We start from the raw sequence: 7,500 nt of genomic DNA, 5'->3' as shown, positions 1-7,500 counted from the left end.
TGTTTGTATCTGTATCTGTGGCTGTGTTTGTATCTGTGTCTGTGTTTGCATCTGTGTCTGTGTTTGTATCTGTGTTGTATTTTTTTCCCTGTGTGTATCTGTGTCAGTGTGTATATCTATGTCGGTGTGTGTAGTTATCTGTGTGTGTGTGTGTTTTCTTTGTTTTCTCATCCTTTAGCGTGGCGTTCACACGAAGAATAGCATCATGGGAAAGTAAGGGAAGTTCCTATCCACCGGCGACATAGCAGAGGACGCGCGCTACTCACACCATGCAGCGAGAGACCACAAACCTCTCTTATAATCTCTCAAAAATAGAAAAATATGAAAGCAAAAGCAATAAAAGATTTTTAAAAAGCGCTTCTACTAGCGGGGACATTTACCGTTTTCCTTTTCTTGAGTAACTGCCGTGGAATTCGGCTTCTTCCAATGCTAAACCTTGTGACGGGCTTGCCTTTCTGTGGGCCAATCACAGATCACCTTACTGTATATATCTTTCGGGATAACAGTTTTTAAGTATACCAGGCCCGTCGCGGGAGTGAACAATTATATAATATTATTCATCGTCCTTACAATGTTTGGAGTGCACTACAATCAAGCAAAGTGTAAAGATTGGTTTCATTATATTGACAATGAGTCAGCATGAGGGATGCTTAGCTGACCGTTAGGCTAAGCTTACACACAAGATAAAAGTATTGCGACGAAGCGCTAGCCAAATTTCTTACAACGATACGTGTTAGCATCTTCAGTATAATGGCATTGCGAAGTTTATATTAGGATGACAGCTAGTCTTGATGGCCGTTGATGAATTCTTCGTATTCTGTTTTTGGAAGTCAACGTACGCCCGCCAGCCACGCAAAACCGTTTGCCGTACACCCTGTGGCTCCGGTACAGTAGGCAATAAGAATCGTTATTTATGTCGACACATGATCCTGGTGCCTGGGTATATTGCGCAAGCGAACTGGCATACACAGGAAAAACTATGGATCTTCAAAGTGAGCACTATTTGAGAAAGTCTCAAATATTATATAGTCTCGTACTCGTCCCGTTTGACTGGACCCAGCGGATATTATCGTCACGCTACAGTCTCGATCTTTCTTACTCGTTTCCTCTACCTAACCTCGCACCTGTCAGCGGCATTATACCCTCAGGTGAGGATGCGTACGGAGAGGTCATCCTCTCCAAAATATATATAAAATAGATATCCTATAATGACAAATGAAGATTGTGTGACGGATCTATCCCAGAGTTCAAATGAAAGCATGCCAGAAATACGCATCAACAAATAACATTCAAATATAAACTCTTTCTAAGGAACACGCCCCAATGATAGATCGTGCTATACTAGCCCAACTTTTATGATGAAATTGTGCAATTTCATCCTCTTAGGCTAGCTTGTAGACAACGCACCGTCCTTTTAGGGCCGAAAACTTTCCAAGGTTACTTCCCGTGTATTGTGTATTGTTTGCTGTGTTTTCTCCCGACTTTGTCTGATGAGTCTGTCATGTTTTTTGTTTGTTTACGGCATACATTATATGAAGCTTCCATCCTGTGTTCAGAGGAAGAGGACATGGCGGCATGTAGAAGATGGAAGAATAGAAATTGAAAGGAAATAGAAGGGAAAGCGAGAAGAGAAGAGAAGAGAAGAGAAGAGAAGAGAAGAGGAGAGGAGAGGGAGGAGTGAGAGAGAGAGACGGGGTGCGAAAGAAAATATTTCCCCAATTTTAACTCGGTTAAAAAAACTCTTGACGTTGATGCATGGCAGAATGGCCGGGCAGAATTCTTGAGTACCGGCAACGCATTTAGTGTCATACAGCCGGACACGGAGAAGGGATGGTGGGCCCAACTCACCACCCCGAGGAACAATTACGTCATCAGTGGTCTTGCTGATGGCTGTGAGGATAGCTGTAAGTGTTGAAAGTAGTCTTGTCACACACACACACACACACACACACACACACACACACACACACACACACACACACACACACACACACACACACACACACACACACACACATACACACATATATATATAACAAAGAGGACGAAACAAACTCAGGAAAAAAACAGAAAGTAGATATAAAAGAAAGCAACAACCAAACAGATACTTTAGCCAAAAACACACAGAAACCCTATCAATTCTAGAGGACCGATAGGAACATAATGCTTTCGCACTACCTCCTACGAATATATTCCCAAGCCACATCCACAAACATGTCCTGCCCCTTTCGTCTATCTGCTGGGCACGTGACCCACTTAACGATTTCACATGGGCAGGTTAGCTAGCCTAAGGTATCTTCTGCCTCCACTTTCCCCCCTGCCCTATCCCGCAGGCCAGCGAAGGAGAAGGAGGGAGGGAGGGAACCGGAGTCAGAAAGGATCTGATGCGTCACAATTTCCCTATGAATAAGTAATTACGCCAGCTTTCTTCGCCGCAGAATAGTTTGGAGAGGATCCCTTACCACAAGAGGCCGTTACGACTTCCGGATGTGGCGACAGAGATCACGCCGGTTGCACATTCTACCTCTATCTTTAGTTACTGCCTGGTAACGTATTGCTCACAAACTAGTATATGATCATACCACGATAACGCAAAGGAAATGTTCAATATGAATTCCCGGTACAGTTGCACATCCCACCTTACTGGTTTAACATCTGACAACGCTTTAACAGGGCGTCGTTGTGACAATCAAGGTAACAATATTCGAATAGACCTACAACGTCCCGACAGCGGTGCATGCCATTTTCTCCCCTTCTTCTTCTTCTTCTTCTTCTTCTTCTTCTTCTTCTTCTTCTTCTTCTTCTTCTTCTTCTTCTTCTTCTTCTTCTTCTTCTTCTTCCTTCTTCCTTCTTCCTTCTTCCTTCTTCCTTCTTCCTTCTTCCTTCTTCCTTCTTCCTTCTTCCTTCTTCCTTCTTCCTTCTTTTTCTTCTTCTACATATATATACATATATATGAAAACATGCATTCCTGCATGCCCGGTTTGATATGGCTATAAGTCGACGCAGGAACAGTCGTATGGTCTGGTTGCTTCACGTAAGGCAAACTATATATATATATATATATATATATATATATATATATATATATATATATATATATATATATATATATATATATATATATATATACATATATACATATATATACATATATACATATATATATATATATATGTATATATATGTATATATATACAAATATATACATACATACATATATATATATATATATATATATATATATATATATATATATATATATACACCTGATGTAATCACAATAATATATCCAATTATCTAAACCACGGTAGCTGGAGAACTCCAGTATATCAGGAAACTTAAAAGGAGCCTCCAGAAAAGCGGCAAAATAGTGGCAAAAATAAAGGTAAGCTTTGCGCTTTCGGTAATATATTGACAATAATTTACCGTATTCACCTACTTTGGCATGTCTCAATATGACGTAATGGGAACGTGTTGATAAAATGTGACCGTTTTATACACTTTTACACTTCTAAGCCATATCCACTTTCGGTAGCGGAATAGCCGAGGAGAGGGGCAAGGCGCTCTATAAAATAAATGAATAAACGTTAGCCCGTCGCCACAGTCGTAATAATAACAATTCATGATCATGACAGTTGTGATTATTAGGATAATGCGGATAATGAAAGCGGTAAGAATGATCATAAAAATATTGTGAGGCTGATGATAACTATGATGAAATTAACAATATTAACAAAACAGGAATGACTAAGATTATAAACAATAATAACAATAGTAGTAGTGGTATTGGCTAACGTGTTAGTAACACTGATTTTATCAATACACTATCATCCGAATCATAATCAATTACTTTATAATTTTATAATTACCATTAGTGTTGTTGCCAAAGATAATAACCAGTATTGCTATCATCATTATTATCTTTATTACCTAGATTACTAATACTAATACTAGTTTTGCCAAACGCGTTTCTGTAAAAAAGAAAAAAGTAGTAGTAATAGCCTCCAATCCTTCCCTTGCTATCATATTACCGCCTCCTTTTATTCTCATCTCGTAAACATCGCAAGTACATGTAGAAATGCACTGGTCACTCTTATGATTTGCTCTGTTTTTGTTATCTTAATCTTTATCTCTATTATAATCATTATCATTATAACTATTATTACTACCATTATTTTTTTTATTATTATTGCACAGAGATGGCTCCAGAAGTGCTTAGTGACCGAGGAGTCAATTAATAGGCCTGGCCTCCCCTGCACACCCCAACCGTTGAATATTAAGGAAAATTTATTTTATTTCCATTACTATCGTTACTGTAGTTAATGTTATTATAGTAGTAACTATACCATTAGTAACAATGATTATAGTGGCAGATATAAACAAATCCCCCCCCCCCCAAAAAAAAACAAGGAATGCGGGTCACATAGGCCTATTTATTGACTCACCCCTTGGTGATAAGCGCATGTGGAACCATGTATATATACACCAAATCAATATTAGGTAAACCTAGAGCATGCATATTACATTATACTCGGCGCTGCATTCACTCGCCGTGCCACTAGTTCGCAGTCCATTCCACAGAGGTAGATAATGTTTCGGCCTGATTGAGTTCCTCTCAGGCACAGCAGAGTAGATTAGTGAGACGAAAACGCCTACTGACACCTCATGTATGCAACTACATAATTCATTGTTTTTTTTTTCTTTGTTATTGAAATTATCATCATCATGGCAGCAATGACAATAGAGATATCATCGTTATTATGACAATGACAGCTTTCCCAACAAAATTTACATTAAACGATATTTACAATCATCATAAGTTTCCTACTACCATTAATGATGTTAATATGAATATATGGCATGGATAATAATATCATTAGTGATTAGTAATACTAATGAAAATCATGACAAAGTAATAAAAAAGCATGAATACCAAACAAAATAGTTTAATACACAACACACATTCGTGAGGAACTCTTCTCCCTCGCACTCAGCACACGATACTTGAGGATTCTGGCATGTCACACCAGCCCACTGATCGATCTGTTCCAGGTATGCAATTGCGTATACGCTGTTGTCCTTACATTGCATTGCTGCCCCAAGGAGAACATCAACTTGACAGCATATTGGCGTGATATCTGACCCAAGCGGGAGACTCCTGTTTGGTGAGGCCCTTGACAATAAGGATATCTAGGATGAAATAACGTTCACAGTGGCGGGAGGAGTGCAGCCCTGGGAGGGTTAACGCCCACTTTGGTATGCGCTTCTCATCTCATACACTATTTTCCCCGTTAAGTTAAGTTACATTACACACAAAATATGAAATCTGATCCCATGATACAACTCTAGGCTTAGAAATGTGTAATATATCTGCTGTCAGGACAATAAAGAGCAGAAAATGCCCACCCGGTAACATCGACTTTAAAGGAAAAAAATACAACATTCCACAAACCCTTTTCATTGGGCGAACATCTTTCTTACTCACCTTTCCTTTATGTCAATTGTGCCTCTAACAACACCCTGATTAATCCGGAAATATGTCGACTCTCTATTCCACTACATAATCTTGCTGTTGCCGATTTTTGACAGAGATGCACGCTCACACAGGTACAACACGAACACAACATAACATCACTCACATGGCTTAAGTGTTCGCTGCCGAGGAGCCACGTGTTATTGTCGTACAGCATAACAAGAATGGAAGTAGTAGATTTAACTTTTTACTCCATCAAACATTAAAGTGATATTGATAAATATGTAGATGCATTCAAAGAGTTGTAGTTTATTCTAAAATATATGATTTTATAATATAAAAAATGATTGGTCGAAAATACTTATACGCCTGGACGCGGCAGTATTCGAAATCGAGGGAGGTTTAGACGGCGCATGAGTAGCGGGGCCAATATTTTACTTTGTCTAAGCAATAATATTAATAACAACACTAATGAAAACATTAGTGCTTATAACAATAACAAGAGTGATACAAATATGTATAACCTTAAATACGCTAATGTCAGAATAAAATTATAATTATCAGAAATGATAATTTTCAAAGTCAATAATTATTTTGTGACTGTTTGATAAAGAAAATATTTTTTTAACTAATATTCGTGTTATCATTCAAACTGCTGTCCTTGTTTATGTATTTAGTTTTAGTAGCAGTAGTGAGCAAGTCTTTAATTAATATCGCAATGATAATTATCATTACCAATAAATCTTCGTTATTATCATAATTTGGTCAGAAAGTGACCTTGCAATAGTGATAGAAGTTTTCAATCGATGCTGTAAGCGGTATCATCGTTAATATCATTATGATTATGATAATAACTAGTATTACTCTTATCGTTGCTATCATTTATCATTATTTTATTATGATTGTTATCGTTGTCGTTATCCTTATGATAATGATATTGCTATCATCATTAACAGCATTGTTGTGTTTATTAATGATGCTGTTAATGATAACGATTAAGCATGTTAATTATCAATATAGTCATTATCATTGTTATTATCATATGCAGCAGTTGCGTTGCTGTTATCAATATTTGTCATTGATATCACCGTCAAAATGATGATGATAATAATTTTTATTTTAATGCATATAATTATTATCATTAGTCTTGTCATTATCATCATTATGATTACTATTATCATTATTATCATTATCATCATCGTTATAATTAATTTTAGTGTTGTAATTATTAATATCATTTTCATAACTGATATCATTATCATTTAATCATTACTCAAATTATTGATAGCATGGTCTTAATCGTCTTTATTATAATTAGTGTAATGTTTTTTTAATTTTGTTCTTACCATTGAGGCTTACCATCAGTGTTGCCGTTGCTGCTACGTCGATGTTGGTTACTATAACCACAACACTAAAATTGATAATAACCACTATGATCATTCTAATAATAACGATGGATAATGAAAATTGTGATAATGAATTTGATAATAATGATTATTATGTAATAATGATTAGTTATGGAAGTGATTATTGTTATGTAATAATGATTATTGTTGTTATGTAATGATAACAATGCCATTGATACGGAAATAAATTATGCTAATACTAATGACGATAATGATTATATTTGCAATAGTGCAATGATAGTATCATCATCAGCTGAGATAGCAGTGTTTAAAGACCGCAGTAACTGCCGTGAGAACATTACAAATCCTGTAAATAAACGCTGACGACGAATTAAAGGAAACACTAGAAAACTAGGAACAGGCGGTAGTATACCGTATGAAGGCAATTATTGACCCTTTAACTCGAGTCTATGGCCCCTCCCCCTCCCCCCCTCTCCTCTCCCCTCCCCTCTCAGCCCTCATCTCTACATCCGGCCGTCCACGAGTTATCACGACAACGGATATGTACATCCGCACTCTCTTGTTATTTGTAGGCAGTTCTCTTAATATGTCCGGAACTTGCCGAGTTTTACCTGTTGTTACTCACGCCTCTTTAAACGTTCTTACTTTTTTTCTTGTCGT

General features: G+C 37.1%; 2 protein-coding genes across 7 annotated transcripts in view; one reads left to right on the top strand and one right to left on the bottom strand.

The window, feature by feature from the left end:
• The window catches only part of TTLL15 (tubulin tyrosine ligase-like 15), a 41,905-nt gene extending 36,260 nt beyond the window's left edge, over positions 1 to 5,645 (bottom strand). For 2 of the 6 annotated variants that reach the window (XM_043023843.2, XM_043023844.2), the window contains exon 1: positions 5,486 to 5,642. The gene's annotated coding sequence lies outside the window, so the exon portion shown is untranslated. Of the gene's footprint in view, positions 1 to 5,485 lie in introns of all 6 variants that reach the window. The other 4 variants (XM_086537097.1, XM_043023845.2, XM_043023841.2 and 1 more) reach the window with 4 other exon arrangements.
• Positions 516 to 7,500, top strand: part of LOC122258114 (transcription factor E2F2) — a 38,312-nt gene continuing 31,327 nt past the window's right edge. Inside the window, exons 1-2 of the mRNA XM_086537098.1 lie at positions 516 to 1,904; positions 2,439 to 2,546. The gene's annotated coding sequence lies outside the window, so the exon portion shown is untranslated. The remainder of the gene's footprint in view (positions 1,905 to 2,438; positions 2,547 to 7,500) is intronic.

This window comes from Penaeus japonicus, unplaced genomic scaffold (genome assembly GCF_977035675.1).
Source record: "Penaeus japonicus unplaced genomic scaffold, GWHDUDI00000001_assembly GWHDUDI00000005, whole genome shotgun sequence".
In the NCBI taxonomy this organism is placed as follows: domain Eukaryota; kingdom Metazoa; phylum Arthropoda; class Malacostraca; order Decapoda; family Penaeidae; genus Penaeus; species Penaeus japonicus.
The sequence above is the reverse complement of the archived record's forward strand: the minus strand, read 5'-3'. Positions and strand labels throughout refer to the sequence as shown.